The sequence below is a fragment of the Stegodyphus dumicola genome, chromosome X1, assembly GCF_044657685.1.
Source record: "Stegodyphus dumicola isolate Sdum_Otavi_A_Nest chromosome X1, ASM4465768v1".
Taxonomy (NCBI): domain Eukaryota; kingdom Metazoa; phylum Arthropoda; class Arachnida; order Araneae; family Eresidae; genus Stegodyphus; species Stegodyphus dumicola.
In genome coordinates this window covers 107,202-127,132 of record NC_140780.1, presented here as the reverse complement: position 1 = coordinate 127,132, position 19,931 = coordinate 107,202, and the positions used below count along the sequence as shown (strand labels likewise).

Sequence of the window (19,931 nt, the reverse complement as noted above, 5' to 3'; positions counted from 1 at the left end):
TAACAGGACAGTTCTGTTGTACATAAATACAGGTACATCTTGAATGATGAATGATGAGTTCGTGAATACTCATGTGTGCAGAAGAGTGCAGTTAGATTGCTAAGGCGTTGATTATTGTAGCGTCGCTAAGAACATAGATAAAAAACACTAATAAAAAAGCACGACGATGTTGTAGCACTAATTATTGGGCAGTGCCCCAGCAATTAGTGCACCGTGAGGCACACAAGCGTTCACTAACACTGCATAAGAAGATGCTTGTTCACATGCTGTTGAAAGGATTACATATATATCATTAAGGAGGCATAATACATCTCATTAAGGAGAAGTCATGTATTTGCGAATTGTTAGTATTGCCATTTTAGATTGGTGGGAACGGGAGCTTAAACACACAGTTGTGGTGAAGCACAGATATTGCAAAATCCATTGGACTAGTGCTTCGAATCTCCTCCCCGTTTTAAAGGCCCACCAGCGGCCGAGCGGTAATGTCGCTGCACACTTGGAGTTCGGTCCGAGGTCCGAATCCCGCGAACGAGCTGGCTGCATGGGCGTATTCGTGGTTTTTCAAATATGTAACGAGCCAGTATCTCTTAGAAAGTGCTCCATTATGGCATCTCTCCCCTTAGCAATATAGCCAATGAGGCTTTGCCGTTATCACATAAAACAAACCAAATCTCCCCGTTTTAGGAAGAATCGTGCAGCCGAAGAAAAGTAAAATCAGCGAAAATTACTGGTTAGATCTGGGAACAAACCCCGTGGAACAGGTGGCTTTTTTTTCCGGTTTTCTCCACGTTTTACATTAGCACGAGCCATGTTCCTTAGAAAGCCTTCCTCAAAAGCATACTTCCTTTATGTTAAGGGGTGTTGGAACCCAAAAATCTTCAAAAAACGGTGACTGCGGATTTTTGTATTTTCAAATTCTCTACACTTTTATTTTTCTAAAAATACCATTCTTTAATCTCTATGAAAATTATAACTGTAGAAAATCGAGTTTTAATTTGTCATCGAATGCTTTGATAAACGAGGATTTTTACATAAAAACGCGTTTTTCTCCAAACGTGATTTTTTTTATACTCGATTTACCTTTTCTCAGGAACTACTGCTCAAAGGTATCTAAAATTTTTATGGCTTATTCCTAATGTTTAATAAAATGAGCTTTTTGTGATAAACTAAGAAAAAAAAATTTAAAAATGTTTTGTGTGAGAAAAGTGCTAAATTTTACTATGCCTAACAAAATATTTTGTAAATTACTCTAAAATTCAAAATGTTTCAAAAGCTCATTTCAGTATAATAAGATTAGTATACTTTAATTACTCCAAAAATTTCAAGCCTGTATCTACAGCAGGTTTTGAGAAAAGGTACATTGAAAATGGCCAATTATTTAATATTGTCGGTATAAGGGTTGCTGATACCCTTTAATGAAATTGGCGTGCTCTAACATAAACGAAATAATTCGTGAACTGTGAAAATACTGCTTCAGTTTATAGGGGCGAAACCGCTTATGCCGGGTTTCGAGTCCCGGGCTGAAATGCGAATCTTCAGCGACTTTACCTCTCTGCCGCTAACATCATGAGTACTGTGATTTCTGGGACAATATAACTTTTATTACTACTCTAGAAAGTATATTTTATCTTCTTCAGACTCCATTCTGCTCTAATTCCATTTGAATTACTTTTTGCCCTCTTTCCTTGGTCTTCACATCATTCATATTTAAAAATATACGCTTTGCAAAACTCGTTTTTTTTTTATATACTAGCAGCTTCGCAGCCAGCCTTCGTCTGGCTTTTAAATGTACCGGAAAAATGTCTGAAGGAAACACCAAACATTAAATTTAAAAATTGCGTAAAATTTTACTCTGCAGGACAACTTCATTAAAAAAAGTTATTACGTATAACAAAATTACAATGAAATAAGCAATATCCCTTAATACAAATATTAATTATCCCAATAAATAAATTAACCAACTTCCCTCAAATGGTATAAAGGAGGTTAAGAACTTTGTTTCTTAAGAAAATCACTCAAAACTTTTTAATATCTTAAAAACAGTGAAATGAGCAGTAAATAACATAAAAGAATGCAAAAAATTCTGAAAAGCAAAGTATAATTAATGATATTTTATCTTACATTTTCAAGAGAAAAAAATTACAATCAAATAAGCTATATCCCTTAATACAAATATTAATTATCCTAATAAAAAAATTAAGCAACTTTCCGTTGAAGAAAAAAAATCACGCAAAACTTCTCAATATCTTACAAACAATGAAATAAGCAAAAAATAACATGAAAGCAACTCAAAAAACATAAAATTCCGCGCAGTACAGAACAACTTTATCAAAAAAAAAAAAAAAAAAAAAAAAAATCAATAAAAATGTATTATATAACAGGATGAAAGTTTAACGTGTCCAAAAATCAAAGAAAACTGTACATTTTTCAAAATAAACATTTTTTTAAAAAATCCCGTTGAAAAGGTGTTAAGCTCCCTTTGTTAAATAAATTCAAATTTAATCGATTTATTGAAACACGAAATTTATTTTAAAATCGTAAAATAACTAAATGCCTATGTTTTATGACGATGTCAAAATGGAGTGTGTAGAGTAAAATCTTGGGTTCCTATAGCCCATTATGTCTCAAAATGACGTGATTTCGTCACAAAACATAAAATAAAAAAATTCTAATTCGAATTTCTAAAAAATCGCTTCGAGGTGTACTGGCTCTTGTCTAGATGCACCTATGTACCAAATTTCGTAGCGTGGGTCTGTTAGCTTACGCGCAGCGCAAACGAAAGACACACACACCACTTTCTTTTATAATATGTAGAGATTTACGCATCATATTTTATATAAAGAAAGTTTTTTTTATGGGCAGCATGTGTACAGATACACACTGCATTTAATTTTTTCTTCCAAGGAGGAAAAAAAAAAAAAAAAAAAGCGTCGTTGTTCTTTTCTGCTGACTGGGAATCTTTCGATGTTTTACTCGCATTTCATTCACATTTCGTCGCGCTTCTGCTAGACATTTCTTCTGCTTCTAGCAGCTTGTTTCTTGCTGCTTATTTTTATGCAGTGTTTATGTCCGCAGCCTGAAGATAAGCCAAAAAAAAAAAAAAAAAAAAAAAAAAAAAAAAAAAAAAAAAAAATACGAAACATTGTCTATTATTTCAAGCTCCAATTCCAAAATATTTTAATTATTAAATAAGTCCACTTTGCTTTGTATAATTTATGCAAATTGCAAATATAAATATCTAGCTATTGTATAGTATATAGTTTCAAACTGGTGGCCTGCGGATCGCATGCTGCCCCTGAAGGAAATTTATGTGGCCCGTACATTTCAGTCACGTATTTGTTTCAATACTCTCCTTAAAGATTTCGATAAAACATTAATTTATTGGGCAGTGGATATGTTTTGAGAAAAGAGAAAAGCACGAGAAAGCATTTCAGCAAAACCCGAGGTGGGCACTCGGCCAGAAGTGTGATGGTAGCTCTCTTGTCTAAACGTTCTTCCTTTTTAGTACTTTTATTTTTAAATTATACATATCTTATTTCTCCTACACACTTAATGCCCCCTTGCGGCGGTAAAGTCGCTGAAAGCTGGCAGTTCGATCGAGTACCACCATGCCACACAGACACTATACATTTATAAACATCCACGCCTTATCCGGGAATCGAAACTGTATTCTTCGGCGTGACAGTCAGTCACTAACCGCTATCCCGGTTGGGCGGATCCTGTAATATAATGACTTAATGCCCATCCATGAACTGTTTCTGTCTATGGCGTATTTCGATGTAGTGATTTTGCGGTTCAGCAAATCAAAGATTTGGTCATCGAACTTTTGGGAAAAATTGAAGATTTGGAGCATCGAAAACATTTGGATCACTAGTTCTTGCTCTCTGACCTGTAGATTATATAAAACTTCTATAAAACGTTTAAGATTTATATGATTTTAGTCTCAATTATTATTATGGTTAATCTTAGGATTCTGACGTTACCAAAAGTTATTTATTTACGTTATTAAAATATTCATCTAAAAAGAAGTCCAGATTTAAACATTCAAAGGAGAGAAACCTAAGATATTTTGAACCAGCCAATAAGAGTAAAATACGTCGAGTAAATCATTCCTCTCTCCTCTCAGTAACATTCACAATATCACCACAGTGGCGACATCACTTGGCAATTGATAGAACTATTTTAAAATATTCTAAGTAAAAAAAGGTAATAGATAATTTTGCATTTTTTTATTTTAAAGCATAAAGCTCAAAAACTATATTTTTACTTTTTCTTTAAAAAATGTAAGTTGAACAACAGGGAATACTAAAATAATAAATATGGAAGATATAAGTATGGAATATGTTTGAAGTATTAGTTACAAGATTTAAATGTAGATGACACCACTACACATTCCGTGGTCAAAAAGGAAAATCCCTGAAACTGCGTTATCATGAAGCTAAAAATGTAATTTCGATTTTAAATTTTTGTTTTATACCATTCAGAAATGTCCTAAACAAGCGTCAATGATTTGTTAATTTAATTAATTTTAAGGTTAAACTGCATTAAATTATCAATACCTGCAGTAAAAACTTTTAGTTCTTTTTTTGAACTTGTTTCGGAATTAGAAAAGAAAAAGCTTTATGATTCGAAATAATGGCTACTATTTTTTACTTCTTCCATATTTTTTATTAACTGAAGGAAATACTTCAGCGATAAAACTAATTTATCAGCTCCGCAAGAAAGTTTACCTGCTCCCAGTAAAAAGATAAACGCTCTCGTAGGACTTCATTTTTCGGAAATGTTATGCCAGTTATGATCATACGATGACGAGAAAGTTTATAACGGATCATGCTGGTCACTAGAATATGGAATTGGATGCTGCCTAAACTTGTGCTGCAGGCTTTCAGCAGGCTTGGTTTCGAAGTATAAATAAGATTTTCACAGTGGCGTAGCAAGCATAACTGGCACCCGGGGCAAAATACCTTTTTGGCGCCCCCCCCCACAAAAAAAACACTGATAGAAATATAATTTGTAGAATATATTCGTAATAAAAATAATGCAAATAATAATAAAATGCTGAATCTGCCATAAAATACTCTAAAATATATTAAGAATAGTCACTACCTAACCACACTAGCATTGGATTCTGAAATGTATCTGTATCGGCGGAAAAATCAGACTTACGATGATGTAGAATTAGTTAAAAAAGTATTATTTATTTTACATATTTTTATAATTGTTTTTAAAAAAGTACAGTTTTTAAACAATTAAAATTTTATATTATAGATAAGTAGATATATTTTTAATAATAATACAATGTTATAATACATTAATATAATTAATTACTATGTATACATTTTTCTTGCCTTGGATGAAGCAAATTTATCAATTACTTCATCAAAGTCGATCCTTTCAAATTCTTCTCTTTCCACATTCAAAAATGCCAGATGACTTAGGGGATCTTGTCCCATCGTTGATTGTAAATATGTCAAAATTAATTTTAATTTGCTGAACGAACGTTCATAGCTAGCATTTGATAATGAAATAGTTAGGAATATTTGAAGTGCAACTCTTAGGTTTAGAAAATCATTTTCTCTATAGATCTGTAATGGAGTTTTAGAACATTTTGCAGTCACATTCACTGCTCAAAACAATTAGGGAATATTGTGGTTCGGTATGAAATAACCATAAAATCAACAATCTATTTCAGAAAAGGAAGTAGAAGAGATTATAAAGGAAAATTATAATGTTTACAAAATTGGGAATATGTAAATTTAGTGTGTGACGTCGAAAACTATGCGTTTTAGATAAGGAGTAAGGAGCGGCCTGCAGCATTCCTTTTGTTGTAGCAGATTAAAAACAATTGACACGCGTTGAATGCTTTGTAGCAATGAATATTTGATGTCTCAGTAAGATGACTTAGTTGAATCGGTAACCAGGAAGGCCATCAGTCGTTTAAAGGAGAGTGAAACGCAATCCTTTGTAGCGGAAGCGTTAGGAGTTTCCAAAAATGTAATTTTCAGACCATGGAATCGGTTTCTGGAAAATGGATATGTTTGAGAAATTCGGGACAAGGTCGTGTTATCGTTTTAAAATAAAAACCGGGAGCTTTACCTGCATTTCCTTTAAAAATATAAAAATATATCTCTATTTTAGAGAAATAAAGTGGTCAGAAGGAATGTTTTGTATACGGAGATATTTGGTTGATGTACTGCAAACATTTTATCAGGCAATACAAGGAAATAAATAATTAATTGTATTACAGTGATTATTAATTTTAAATACATTTTCCAGAAATCTATCAAAATAAAAATTGAAATTTTCCGAAAAATCTTGTTTGGAGACCATTTGGCGCCCCCTTGCGAGCGGCGCCCGGGGCATCATACATTCCCTTGCACCGCCCCCTCGCTACGCCACTGGATTTTCACCGTCGATTTATTGTTGATTTTTCATACAGGTTGAGCACATCTATGTTGTTGTTATTATTGCTGTTATTCTGACTTATCTCACTTCTCTGGCAGTAATATCAGAACAAGCTGACAAAATTCATCGTGGCAAAGAGCGCAAGTCATAGTGTCACTTGTATTGTGTTAAAGGCTATTCCTTTGGCAATAGCCTTTAACACAATACAAGTGACACTATGACTTTGCTCAGTTCTGCCTCCGATTGGGCAGGAACGGGTCTGAGAGCCTTCTACCAGCAACCTCTCTAAAAGACATATTTAAAGTGTCCCATGTCACACAGACACTATACATTTACAAACATCCATGCCTTCGAAACAGCAGTCAGCGTCGCAAATCACAATTCCGGTTGGGCAATGCACGTGTATAAAAAGTAATCTATGCCACTGTATGATGAAACAATTTTAGATTATTTGATGTCTTCTTTAACAAATTGTATCGGTTGCGTTAGATGGAAAAAGTTTTATTACGAATCTACAAAATTGCTTCATAATTTTGCAATACTATGTTCGTAATTTTGCGAGAGTTTTATTTTCCTGTTTTATCTGTCGTAAAACGAGAGAAAGAGCTTTTTAACCTCCTTGAAAAGCAGATTAAGCTCACTTAAAGCCTTTTCAAATTCTTTTCTGGCGATTAAACGCAAATTATTTCCACTTTAATCGTAGCACTTTTGGTAAGAGATGCTTTCAGCTATAAGTACATTGACGAGCCAAAACATTATGACCATCCCCACGTTTTTCAATGAACTTCTCTGGATGACGCAGGTGCTTGAATTTGAATGGTATATCTCGCTTACTTGCGAGTAATGGGCTCTAAGCGAATTTGACAGAGGGCATATTGTGATTGTCGAAGATTCGGAACGAGTATCTCCGAATCTGCACGACTTGGTAGGTTGTTTACGATGAGCCATTGTTAGTGCGTATGCATAGTTGATAAATGAAGGCGAAACCAGCAGTAGACGTCAATGTGTTGGATAAAAAAAAAGGTCTTCTAAGACTTTCTCGCTTTCGACGCCAGGCAGTGGCTCAGCTTACACTTTAATACCACATAATTTCAAGTACATGTGTGTCGGAAGACACAGTTCAGCGGATATTACTGGACGGCGCAACAGACGTCCCACTCGTCTGTTGATTAAGCGTCATTGCCAACTACGCTTACAATAGGACCGGGAATAACAAGATTAGACAATGGATAAGTGGAAGACAGCTGCCTGTCACGATTTCTCATTTATCATGTCGATGCTCTAGTCAGGATATGCCGTCTTCCAGGCGTGCATTCGCTGCCCCCTTCCCTGTACAGCAGGTCATACACAGGCGGGTGGTAGTAGCGAGTATTATGCTTTGGGGGACGTTCTTAGGGACGGCTCTGAGACCCTTAATTGATAGAACAGACCATGAAAAATGAGGGCTCTCTGAACATAATTGCTGATCAGTTGCAGCCTTACCTGTTTGGAGCTTATGTGCGATTAAATTGAATATATTTGCTTTAATTAGGGTTGTAAGTACTGTTTTACTTCTCTTTTAGTATTTTGCTAAGTGATTTTATGATATTTATTGTCCTCATCAACTTTTTAAGGCAGATTGCATGACTGAATTCGCCGGCAGTGCTTTACTTCGCTAATGCATTCTCATTAGAATGGATGAATTTAAGCCTTGACTTTACCTTTTCTATATTTTCGGCTTCGGGTAAGCGCTGTGATTGCATCCTAATTGACTTAATTACCGAAAATGGCCTTGGACATAAAACTGTACTATCTGATAAAAATCCTATGTAATATGCCAGTATTGAAAGAAACAATCAATCTGATAAGAAAAAGCTGCGACTTGTTTCTAAAATGAGGCGTAAAAGGTTACCAGCGAGAATATTCCGTTTGGAATCGGTTGTACCATTATTGGCGACTTTATCGCTTGCGCCGGCATAACGGAAAAGTACCGAAAAGGTTTATAAGACTTGTTTGATACAACAATAGCTTTTGCTAATGTAAACAATTATATTATTTTGAACATTACTTCATCAGATCCTCTCACTCATTTTAATATCACTAGGAGAAGATATAATAACTAATTGAAATGAAAAGGCAATAATCTTGAAAAGTAATAAGTAAATGTCATTAGTTTAACTTTCTAACTATTGAGTTTGATGTATATGAATTTATCTATGAATCATTTCAGAATTATCATGTTTAAATTAGTATATATTTCGACAATTTTGAAAGTATGCCTGACAAGTTTTCTTAGAAGGGGAAATAAATAAATAAAAATAACCCGTCGAATTAGGTTTTCTCCCTCAATAGAAGGGAGGGGAAGCTGTTTTTTAATTGTGCATTCTATTATCTGTTAATAAAATAAGTTAATTTTTTAAATATGATAGGCGCTGCCACAAATATAAGGCAATATTGCTTAATTTTCATATTATAAAATAAAAATGCATCAAACATTTAGGTTTTATGGCTTACATATAAAAAAGTCGTTTTGTTTCAGTTGAAATAAAAATGTTTAGACATGTACGAATTTTACTATTTAATTAAGTCTGAAAAAAACATGCCTTACATTTTTTAAAAATAAATACTGTTTTTTTAATTTTCTTATTTGCATTAAAAGAAATAAACATTTGATGTACATATTATATATTGGCATATACGTATATTTGTCAGTAAATACATATTTAGCATAAAATAAATACATGTATATAGCATATAAAGTCAACTGAATATCTGGAATTTTCAAAAATCCGGACTAGGTATAGTTTTTAATTTAAAACAGAGTAGAAAATAAAATTACCTTTTAGGACATTAACAGCATCTTCGGGAACTTCTTGCAGTTATAAAAATCTGATAATTTTGAACTATCATGTAATGCCTCCTGAAAAAAAAAGTATTTTATTGTGCTACAATTTAAAAGAAAGACAAGGGGCAGATAAATTTGACAATTTGCTGTGGCACAAGTATTAGGAATATGGAACCTATGCAGAATGGACAAGGTTTTTTTTTTTAGTCCAAAGGGACAATTCTCCCAGAAGGACTGTTAATTTCGTTTTGGCATTTTGCATATATTTTGCATTTTGCATATTCCCGATATGTTTCATTTCAAATTGCTGCCACCAAACATTATATTTAAAGAAATTAAATAATGAAGAATCTGCATGAATGTATGTATGTTTCTCGTATTGCAATAAAACAACGGTACCTAGAGCCAACAAAATTTGAATAAGGTAATCTTCCATAGAATATGGGCATGTGGAAGCCCTAATTGGAATTTGAAATTGGTTTTATTATTTGCTTTATTATTTAATATTTTCTAATACTTCAACGAATTTTTGATTAACAAAGTAAACGATTTCAAAGCGAGCAATGGCAAGACTGTACGAGTAAAAAAAAAAAAAAAAAAAAAAAAAAAAAATCTCCAGCTCGCGAGAGTATTGGAAATTCTAAAGATATGTTCATTTTAAAATTATTTTGCGATATTGCTGTTGAATGTTTTTATGGTTTAACTGCGAAGAACATGATATTTTATAAATAAAGGTAACACACAAAATGTTAAAAAAACGCCCCTTTGGACGTAATTTAAAATCTGAAGCTTTCAGTCTTTTTTAAAGAATGCAAGATTTTTTTAAAATCGTAAACGGAAAGCCGTCTTAGCAGCTTTATTGGCCTCCCGGACTTCTGAATGTTCAAGAGGCCTTAGCTACACCTACACTCTCGAGAATAACAACATATTTGCAAAAATATAAGTTTTAGAATGTTGATATGACCCAGGTAGTGCTAGTATTTATATTTTGGAAAAATTCAGCTTTGCAACAGTAAGTGAATTTTATTGTCACAAACTATAAGCAGAATTTATAAAAAATGAAAGTTAAAAATCTATTAAAAACTACTAGAAGCTGAAAACGATATGACTTTAATAGGAAATTCAGTAAAGTATACGGTTTTTATTTCTTCCAATACTACCAAATAATTTACACACTTGTGTTATTAAAAAAAATCAAAACTTTAGTATGCATTTTTTTTTTCCACCGCTGTTCTTCCTATTTAAAATAGGAATGCATGCAAAACTAAATTTAAATAATTAAATTCGATAGCTTTGTGTAAATTGTTCAAAAATAAAAATAATGTTAAGAATTATTTACAAAAAGTACCATCCATACGTACAGCTTTCATTGTGTTAGCATTACGTAATAAATAAAACTACGTTACAGCATTACACTCTTAAAGCAAATTTACAGACACCTAAAAAAAAAGAGCAAACTAAAACTACTTTTTATTACATACTTAAATTTTGACACATAAACTAACTATAATTTATAATAATTAAGATATTTATATTAAGAAATAATTGTATATATATTTTAAAAGCGAACTTACTTTTGGCAAAGGAGCTGTATCCATTGTTACGACTGTCCTCGCTTGAAATGGCGCTTAGCCAAAGAACGTTCTTTGGCTTAGCAAACTTGTTTGGTCAGTCTGGGTGGACAATGACAAGACAGGAGGTCGTCCTGCTCCTTCAATTCACTCCCTTCCCCAAGGTTATTATTGCAAGTGGGAAACATGTTCTGCTACCAAGACAGTAAATTTGCGTTGTTTGACACGAAACGGAGCGAAAACTGCTGTCACCATGGAGGTAGGAAGTAAGATGGAGTCGCCCTAAACAAGTTTCTCCGTACCCTGCTCTGAAGCACCGGCGATCCCTACGTGGTGACCAAAACATTGGGTCATTTACCATTGAGTTCTATGGGATTTGACGCGTTCGGGTGTAAATATTTTGTAATTACGTCGCAAATATACATATAAATGTATATATTTTCTTTTTCTACAACACTTCAGAGTCCTAAGTATGTGAAAACAACATATTTTTAAACAACATTTCATTCTGAACGGAATTAAATGCTATACTTTTCACAGGACAGTTTTCTCAGAATGGTTTAATTTGAATGAAATATTTTCACAAGTTTTCGTTAATTACATTAAAAAAAATTAAGGTAATTCGATTTTAAACGGTTAAGGTACAAAAATTAAGATCAAAGTTTATTGTATTATTAATATTAAAATTATGCATTATTTATAGAGCTTCTTCTTAAAATACTTTCTTAAATATGACATTATTTTTTGGCTTCTTTTAAATCGAAAAATGTAAGTCATTTTATAATTAATGCTCTATTCGGTTCATTTTAAATTAGAGAATTATTAGGAATTAGCGAAAATTAAATAGGTATTAAATAGTATTTGACTTTCTCTGAACATTTCTGAAAGGGAATAAAATAAGTGTTTTTTTTAAGTATTATTTAAAACTTGTAACTGAGTTATTATAAAATGTAAAGGGAATAATTCTTTTAATTATACTTATCAGATTTTTTTTTTTTTTTTTTTTTTTTTTTTTTTACCCTTTATTTCAACAATACATATTCCAAAACTCTTTATTACGTTCTTAAGTGCGCATCTCATAGCATTTGCTTTACAATACCTTTTAACAGATTGCTTTCCAATACGAACAATTCTTGCTTAAATAGTTTTATAACGTATTTGTCAACAGGATTTCAATTTATGTTTACAATTCAATATTAAGGTTATTATATATTTAGATAACATTTATAATCATTATAAATTAGATACATTTAATCATTAAATTTCTTCACAGTACTTTCACAGTTGTTTATAAGTGAATAAATTCTTCATTTCAAATACATTTATAAATAATTAAATGAATATTTAAGTATTTTGTCAAAGGCAGATACATGCTTTTTGCAAGCACATGCATAAATACCCATACATATTTCCTATTTATCATTTCCGGCATGTGCAAATCTTTAATTTCTGTGCATTCACTATATTTTTCGTGTAAAGTAATTTACACTAATTTAGCATACACCCGAAAGTTTTACATAAAAAATACATATGAATATAATTTGAATGAAAATTATAAGTATTATTTTTAATACCCACTCAGAGGTCAGTTTTTCTTCAAAATTCCTCCACGATGGCATCTCTCTCTTTAGGCAGATAGCCCTTGCATGTGTTACTCTATTTAATAAAAACTTAATCTAACCTATGTGCCTTATTACAAATATTTTAACATACATAATTTTATATTTACATTTAGTCATCAAGTTTCAAACTTTTCAAATCTTCTAGAAAATAAATTTTGGCAGATCTCTTTTAGCAATTTTCTTAAAATCTATATTTTTGTAGTGCAACTGCTTAGAATTTTATAAAACAAATTCATAATCAAAATCGCTGTTGTTAGTTATCGAAAAATAACCAAGATGTGATTTTTGCGTAAATGTCAGTAAACTATACAAATTGCTATTATCCATCACACTATGAATGTTTCTTTCATGCGAGAGTGTCCCTTTTTCGATTTCTATGGAACTGTCGTGTGTCGAAATACTATCAGAATCTTGTCAAACGAGCTTCTGAATGTAAACAAAGAACACCCCGTCTGGTGACCCAAGCTTCAAAGCAGTGCTTCACTTCTAGCGCGGAATGGCCCCTCCTCCCTTTCCTACCTCCATGGCTGTCACCCTCCAAATCCCACCCTGCGAGATTTATAGTGTAAGAATTTAGAAATGTTGAAAATATGTGCCCAACTACAAAGTCTTCCAAAGCTAAGAAAGAAAATTTAAATATTATTAGCCTTGAAGGAATTAAAATTTATCCTTTAATGCACGAATAAAGTGCTATTCAAATTCTTTAAAAAATGTCTCAAAATTATTTTCTACAAATAAGAAACCACTCTTTACTAAGTGTAGTATTTTATTAGCAATTTATAAAAATACGTTAGAATTGTGCTGCTCTTGATCTGAACACAATGTAAATTAAGCCAGCCTGGCTAAAATAATGTGGCTAAATGCCTGTAAAGAGTCTCTTGTTGGTTTAAGTCTTGGGGAACTTACATACGACAGTATAAACTTCTCCGGCTTTGTCCAGGTTTCGATAGAGAATACTCACCGGGATAGATTCAAATGTCTCTTACCTTTTCTTACTCTACGGCAATTTTTTTAAGACGAATAGTATTTTAAAAGTGCCCCCATGTCCCATATATGACATTTATGCCTTCCCTACAGCAATCCACGTAATGATATTTATACCTTTCCTAGTAGGTGTCAATACGATGGCCAATTTTTATTATATGTGGTTATAGCATATATATATATAAGAAAATCTGCTGATATCTGAGTCACTACTATAGCTATCGTCACCAAAGTTTTTACAATTCTTTTCTGGGTCCTGAAAAAGGTCTACGTCTACTTTAAAAAAAAATCTGATGTGTACACCACATGACTTCCTTGTACGGAATATTAAATTATACGCATTTTTCTTGACTTTTATTTAAGCTTATTAGATTGAATTAAACCTACTTCGCGGACAGCGCATAAACCACAATAGAATAAATGCATTCTTTAAAACTCACTTTGTTTACCATAGCGACACTCTGGCGCTAGGTTTACTTAACAGAATTATATTTCATTCATATTATAACTCAGAATGCACATAATGTATATCATTTAAAGAATTATCTAATCGTTGCCACATGTTCTATTCAAATACTATAATAAAGCTAGACTTATGTATAAAAGAAATTAAGCAAACAAAACAAAAAAGAAACAGCTTTTCACAGACGATTGAGTATTTCTCATTTAATTAATTCGGTTCTCACTTTGCGAGAAGGCAAAAATACATAAAAATTCAGAATATCTATATTAAAAATTACGAAGTAAATCTTGAACACTTATTTCCTCGAAGAAACTCCAGAAAGGATTAAGCATGATTTAATTCGCAATAATAAATGAAGGCGTTATCTTTGTTGTTGCGAAGCTTAGTCTCTCTAGATTGGCAACAAATCCACTAGTCTCCCGTTTCAAATGTAAACATCAATGGCCGCCATTAAAAAAGGCTTAGCGGCAATTAAACAACTTTAAAAAATAACAATGGTTATTTTTCAGTTTATAAAATATATATATTGCCATTTGTGCAGCATATTGGTTATTTGTATTAAATATACACACCTAAAAATATTAGATTAAAAATTGGTTACCATTTTTATTATCAAAATTTAAATTATCATACTTTAATTCTAAAATTTAGTGCGAAATTTGGGCCTGTTTAGTAGAGATCAGTTTCCTTATTATTTCACTCAGTTTTAATCGCAAATGAGGATCTACTTTTAATTTTATTTTATATTTATTTTTCAAAATTTTGTTCACGCAAATAGATTGTGTAAAAAAAGTAATAAAATTTAATAGCTTTATTTGAAATGCCTTTAAGTTATTTTTTCGTTTGAGCCAAATATTAACAAGTGTTATTTATGAAATCTTCAGTTAGGAAATATATATATCAAGTGTTCTTTTTTGTCACGAGATTTTTTAATTTATACTTAAAAGTCCTTTGTTTCTTTGTGTACCACCTATTTTGCTCTTGCGTACCACCAGTTGAGAGTAGAGAAACGTGTTTCAGAAAGTAAATTTTTTTTTTTTTGCATTTTTGTAAATGCGATGTTTTGTTTGGAAGAATTATTGGTAACTTCTATTCTTTCAAAATTCAATACAATTTTAAGTTGTTTGAACAATCTTTATTACATTATCGTGCAAACGGTAAATGCGCTGTTCTTACGACACTTGCAATTAACACATTGCATTTCATAAGTATATTCTTACAGAAAATTTAAAATTATATACTATTTAAGCTATAAAATTTAGATTTCTTATAAAAAATAAGTTATATAATTTAAAGCCAGCAACTGTAAATAGTAAAAATGATTATATAAAGCACTATAAAATAAAGCTTAAATATTTTGTAGATATAAAATAATTTAATAAAATAACTTTTCATTGTAAATGTTATTCAACACCATAGACAAAATATTTGTGCGTGATAGACATTTAAAGGTAAGAGATCACTAAGGAAACAAATTTGATAAGCAATGGTCTTTAAAAATAAAATCAATACCTGGAGGACAAAAACAGTAAAATGCCGTGCAATATGAGGTCAGTTTACTGTCCATTTTCTCCGGGTTTTTATGCGTTTTTACTTAAACCTTTTATTTGAGACACCTTTTCACACTTTCCAGATTGCAGTGAGAAGCATTTCTTTTTCTTCGATTTCAATAATAAGTAAACTTACACCACAAAACTTATTCTTACCTTGGACATTTGACCTTAGATCTCTTACCTTTAAATGTCTAAGTTCAAAGTCTCTAAGGTCCAACGTCAGACGTCTAAAGAAGTCTAAGGTCAGAAGTCTAAGGTCCAACGTCAGACGTCTAAGGTCCAACATCAGACATCTAAGGTAAGAAGTGTGAGAGTGTGTGTGAGTGTGTGTGAGAGGGTGTGTGTGTGAGAGGGTGTGTGTGTGAGAGGGTGTGTGTGTGAGAGTGTGTGAGAGTGTTTGAGGGTGTGAGGGTGTGTGTGTGAGGGTGTGAGGGTGTGAGAGTGTGAGAGAGTGTGTGAGTTGAGTGTGTGAGGGTGTGTGTGGGAGGGTGTGTGAGTGTGTGTGTGGGTGATGGAATGTGGTGAGGGGGTGTGTGTGTGAGGGTGTTGTGTGAGAGTGTTTGAGAGTGTGTGAGAGTGTGTGTGTGTGAGGGTGTGTAAGATTGAGAGTGTGAGGGTGTGTGGGTGAGGGAGTGTGTGTGAGAGTTTCAGTAAGGGTGTGCATGTGTGAGGGTGGGTGTGTGTGAGTGTGTGTGAGAGGATGTGTGTCTGTGAGAGTGTGTGTGTGAGAGAGTGTGTGAGGGTGTGTGTGAGGGTGTGAGAGTGAGAGTGTATGAGTGTGTGTGAGGATGTGTGTGTGAGGGTGTGAGGGTGTGTGTGAGTGTATGTGTGAGTGTGTGGGTGAGGGTGTGTGGGTGAGAGTGTGTGAGAATGTGTGAGTGTGTGTGAGGGTGTGTGTGTGTGTGAGGATGTGTGTGTGAGAGTGTGTGTGTGAGGGTGTGAGAGAGAGTGTGAGAGAGTGTGAGAGGGTGTGTGCGGGTGTGTGGGAGAGGGAGTGTGTGTGTGGGTGTGTCTGTGAGAGTGTTTGAGAGTGTGTGAGTGTGTGTGAGAGTGTGTTAGTTTGTGTGTGAGGGTGTGTGTGAGTGTATGTGAGAGTGTGTGTGTGAGAGTGTGTGTGTGAGGGTGTGTGTCTGTGCGAGTGTGTGTTAGTGTGGGAGTGTATGTGAGAGTGTGTGTGGGTGAGGGAGTGTGTGTGAGGGTGTGTGTGTGAGAGAGTGTGTGTGAGTGTATGTATTTGTGTGAGTGTGTGTGAGAGTGAGCATGTGAGGTTGTGTGTGAGGGTGACTGTGAGAGTGTGTGAGATTGTGTGTGAGGGTGAGTGTGAGTGTGAGGGTGAGTGTGTGAGTGTGTGTGAGTGTGAGTGTTGGATTGTGTGAGGGTGGGTCTGTGGGTGAGGTTGTGTGTGAGTGTGTGTGAGAGTGTGTGGGTGAGGGAGTGTGTGAGAGTTTGTGAGTGAGGGTGTGAGTGTGTGTGTGTCTGTGAGTGTGAGGGTGTGTGTGTGAGGGTGTGTGTGAGTGTATGTGAGAGTGTGTGTTAGTGTGTGAGTGTATGTGAGAGTGTGTGTGGGTGAGGGAGTGTGTGTGAGGGTGTGTGTGTGAGAGAGTGTGTGTGAGTGTATGTATTTGTGTGAGTGTGTGTGAGAGTGAGCATGTGAGGTTGTGTGTGAGGGTGACTGTGAGAGTGTGTGAGATTGTGTGTGAGGGTGAGTGTGAGGGTGAGTGTGTGAGTGTGTGTGAGTGTGAGTGTTGGATTGTGTGAGGGTGGGTCTGTGGGTGAGGTTGTGTGTGAGTGTGTGTGAGAGTGTGTGGGTGAGGGAGTGTGTGAGAGTTTGTGAGTGAGGGTGTGAGTGTGTGTGTGTCTGTGAGTGTGAGGGTGTGTGTGTGTGAGTGTGTGAGGGTGTGTGTGAGAGTGTGTGACTGTGTGTGAGAGTACGTGAGTGTGCTTGAGTGTATGTGTGTGTGTGTGAGTGTTTGAGAGTGTGTGAGAGTGTGTGAGGGGGTGTGTGTGAGGGTGCGGATGTGTGTCTGTGAGAGTGTGCGAGTGTGTGTGAGGATGTGTGAGGGTATGTGTGAGTGTGTGTGAGAGTGTGTGTGGGAGTGTGAGAGAGTGTGAGTATGTGTGAGTGAGTGTGTGTGGGAGTGTGAGAGAGTGTGAGTATGTGTGAGTGAGAGTGTGTGTGAGAGTGTGTGAGGGTGTGTGTTTGAGAGTGTGTGTGTGAGGGTGTGTGTGTGTGAGAGTGTGTGAGTATGTGTGAGTGAGTGTGTGTGGGAGTGTGAGAGAGTGTGAGTATGTGTGAGTGAGGGTGTGTGTGAGGGTGTGTGTGTGAGGGTGTGTGTGTGAGTGTGTGTGAAGGTGAGTGTGTGTGTGTGAGGATGTGTGTGAGGGTGTGCGTGTGTGTGAGGGTGTGAGGGTGCGTGTGTGAGAGATTGTGTGTGAGGGTGTGTGGGTGAGGGAGTGTGTGTGAGGGTGTGTGAGTGTGTGTGAGAGTGTGAGAGAGTGTGAAAGTGTGAAAGTGTGTGAGACTGTGAGAGTGTGTGTGTGAGGGTGTGAGTGTGAGAGTGTGTGAGTATGTGTGAGTGAGTATGTGTGTGTGAGAATGTGTGTGTGAGGGTGTGTGTGTGGGTGATGGAATGTGGTGAGGGAGTGTGGGTGAGGGGGTGTGTGTGTGAGGGTGTGTCTGTGAGGATGTGTGTGTGTGAGGGTGTGTAAGATTGAGAGTGTGAGGGTGTGTGGGTGAGGGAGTGTGTGTGAGAGTTTCAGTAAGGGTGTGCATGTGTGAGGGTGAGTGTGTGTGAGAGGATGTGTGTCTGTGAGAGTGTGTGTGTGAGAGAGTGTGTGAGGGTGTGTGTGAGGGTGTGAGAGTGTGTGTGAGTGTATGTGTGAGTGTGTGGGTGAGGGTGTGTGGGTGAGAGTGTGTGAGAATGTGTGAGTGTGTGAGGATGTGTGGGAGAGGGAGTGTGTGTGTGGGTGTGTCTGTGAGAGTGTTTGAGAGTGTGTGAGTGTGTGTGAGAGTGTGTTAGTTTGTGTGTGAGGGTGTGTGTGAGTGTATGTGAGAGTGTGTGTGTGAGAGTGTGTGTGTGAGGGTGTGTGTCTGTGCGAGTGTGTGTTAGTGTGTGAGTGTATGTGAGAGTGTGTGTGGGTGAGGGAGTGTGTGTGAGGGTGTGTGTGTGAGAGAGTGTGTGTGAGTGTATGTATTTGTGTGAGTGTGTGTGAGAGTGAGCATGTGAGGTTGTGTGTGAGGGTGACTGTGAGAGTGTGTGAGATTGTGTGTGAGGGTGAGTGTGAGTGTGTGTGAGTGTGAGTGTTGGATTGTGTGAGGGTGGGTCTGTGGGTGAGGTTGTGTGTGAGTGTGTGTGAGGGTGTGTGTGTGAGAGTGTGTGGGTGAGGGAGTGTGTGAGAGTTTGTGAGTGTGTGTGAGAGTGTGTGTGAGGGTGTGAGTGTGTGTGTGTCTGTGAGTGTGAGGGTGTGTGAGGGTGTGAGTGTGTGAGGGTGTGTGTGAGAGTGTGTGACTGTGTGTGAGAGTACGTGAGTGTGCTTGAGTGTATGTGTGTGTGTGTGCGAGTGTTTGAGAGTGTGTGAGAGTGTGTGAGGGGGTGTGTGTGAGGGTGCGGATGTGTGTCTGTGAGAGTGTGCGAGTGTGTGTGAGGATGTGTGAGGGTATGTGAGAGTGTGTGTGAGTGTGTGTGAGAGTGTGTGTGGGAGTGTGAGTATGTGTGAGTGAGTGTGTGTGGGAGTGTGAGAGAGTGTGAGTATGTGTGAGTGAGAGTGTGTGTGAGAGTGTGTGAGGGTGTGTGTTTGAGAGTGTGTGTGTGAGGGTGTGTGTGTGTGAGAGTGTGTGAGTATGTGTGAGTGAGTGTGTGTGGGAGTGTGAGAGAGTGTGAGTATGTGTGAGTGAGGGTGTGTGTGTGAGTGTGTGTGAAGGTGAGTGTGTGTGTGTGAGGATGTGTGTGTGAGGGTGTGCGTGTGTGTGAGGGTGTGCGTGTGTGCGTGTGTGTGAGTGTGTGTGTGAGGGTGTGTGGGTGAGGGAGTGTGTGTGAGGGTGTGTGAGTGTGTGTGAGAGTGTGAGAGAGTGTGAGACTGTGAGAGTGTGTGTGTGAGGGTGTGAGTGTGAGAGTGTGTGAGTATGTGTGAGTGAGTATGTGTGTGTGAGAATGTGTGTGTGAGGGTGTGTGTGTGGGTGATGGAATGTGGTGAGGGAGTGTGGGTGAGGATGTGTGTGTGTGAGGGTGTTGTGTGAGGGTGTGTAAGATTGAGAGTGTGAGGGTGTGTGGGTGAGGGAGCGTGTGTGAGAGTTTGAGTAAGGGTGTGCGTGTGTGAGGGTGGGTGTGAGTGTATGTGAGAGTGTGTGGGTGAGGGTGTGTGTGTGAGAGTGTGTGGGTGAGGGTGTGTAAGATTGAGAGTGTGAGGGTGTGTGGGTGAGGGAGCGTGTGTGAGAGTTTGAGTGAGGATGTGTGTGTGAGAGTTTGAGTAAGGGTGTGCGTGTGTGAGGGTGCGTGTGATTGTGTGTGA

At 36.2% G+C, this 19,931-nt stretch overlaps 1 protein-coding gene and 1 long non-coding RNA gene across 8 annotated transcripts in view; one reads left to right on the top strand and one right to left on the bottom strand.

Moving 5' to 3' along the window:
* Positions 1 to 11,295, bottom strand: part of LOC146993029 (uncharacterized) — a 51,506-nt gene extending 40,211 nt beyond the window's left edge. The window contains exons 1-2 of the long non-coding RNA XR_015038667.1: positions 10,804 to 11,295; positions 9,224 to 9,304 (exon numbers count right to left, since the gene is read on the bottom strand). This is a non-coding gene — a long non-coding RNA (uncharacterized LOC146993029). The remainder of the gene's footprint in view (positions 1 to 9,223; positions 9,305 to 10,803) is intronic.
* The window catches only part of LOC146993028 (transcription factor unc-3-like), a 101,520-nt gene that overhangs the window by 36,676 nt on the left and 44,913 nt on the right, over positions 1 to 19,931 (top strand). The gene's annotated exons all lie outside the window — the stretch shown is intronic.